This window comes from Manacus vitellinus, unplaced genomic scaffold (genome assembly GCF_001715985.3).
Source record: "Manacus vitellinus isolate BGI_N305 unplaced genomic scaffold, ASM171598v3 scaffold_31_pilon, whole genome shotgun sequence".
Classification (NCBI taxonomy): Eukaryota; Metazoa; Chordata; class Aves; order Passeriformes; family Pipridae; genus Manacus; species Manacus vitellinus.
Window position 1 is genome coordinate 2,615,842 of NW_021940379.1, and position 1,365 is coordinate 2,617,206.

Here is a 1,365-nt window from a genome sequence, read left to right on the forward strand (position 1 = left end):
TGTTCGCCTTGAACCCCAGAGCACTGCTCGGGGCCCATCTGGGGTCCCGGGGGACCATTCGCTGCCGGTCACGATGGAGACCCGCACCCCTCCTCTCCCGTGTGCCGGGGGGACACACAGCACCGGGCATCCAGCAGCCCCTTGGGACTCCCTGGCACGCCAAGATTTCCAGCTCTGGGGGTGACTCAGAGCTCCCGCTCACCTCGCTGAGCCATCCAGCACCCGCTGCTGCGTAACCACACCAAGTCACCGGTCATGGGAGCAGCAGGAAGCGGAGGCCAAGGGCACCTCATGGCCAAAAATGCTCTTGGCACCCCCTGGCCTCCTTTCAGACCCCTTTCTTCTCCCTTTTCCCTGCTGTCGGGCAAGCTCTGCATGGGAATTTATTTTCCCATCTTTCTCATCAAGCCTTGGAAGGGGACACTGAGGTGCAGGCTCTGGGCTCCTTCCTGGGACAACAGGGAAAATATGGAGCCGCTCAGAAGGGGAAGTGCTGGAGCTTGTGCAGCAACACGCAACTGTCCCAAGGGAGACTCAACGGGAAGCAAGAACCTACAGGGGAATTTTGTTGATGCTTTTTGAGGAATTAGGGCGATTGTCCAAAGCAGCTTCCACGGAGCTCCTTGGGAAGCAGCTGTGGAGGAGGAACAACCATTGGAACAACCTCTGCTGAAGTGGCTGGTGGGGCTGCTAGAAGTAAATGTAATTTTGGAGTCCCAGGAAAGAAAAGTAGAGCTGGGAGCACAGTTGCCTTTTTCCAATTACCCCAGCTGCTCTAATAGAGATATTGCTTCTCCCCATGGTCCTTCCCCTTCTAATCTTGCTACATGAAAAGGCATCTCTCAGCAAGGCAGGGAGATAAGTGGTGCAGAGACCTGAGACTTCCCACCAGCGACCTTGAACAGAGCTGCTCAGCTCAGGAGGGAAGATAAAGCCCTGATGGTTTTAGTGCTGGTTTAAATCCCTTTTTATAGCCTGAAAGTGAAAGTCTGAAGGTGATAGGGAAAGCCCTCGGTGAACTGAAAACCTCTGACACAAGCAGAAGATTGCAAGGCCTTGAGCAGCTGTGTAGGGAGGTGGGGACATCTAAGGGGAGAGTGGTGAGGACCACAACCCGTGGCAGAGGTCACCGACAGCAGGATTTCTGGGATGGGGACCTGTAAAATGGTCGTCAACAGCAGGATTGCTAAAATATACACATGGCCATGGAGCAAAGCAGGGGGATGAAGAAACTGGAGGAAAGGGACAGTGATAAGGAGAGCAAATCCTTGACTCTGGTGTTTATTGGGACATGGTGAGGACAGCAGCACTGCCAAGGTGGTTTCTGGACTGGTGACACTTTCAGCCTGGAAGGCCAACCAAGAG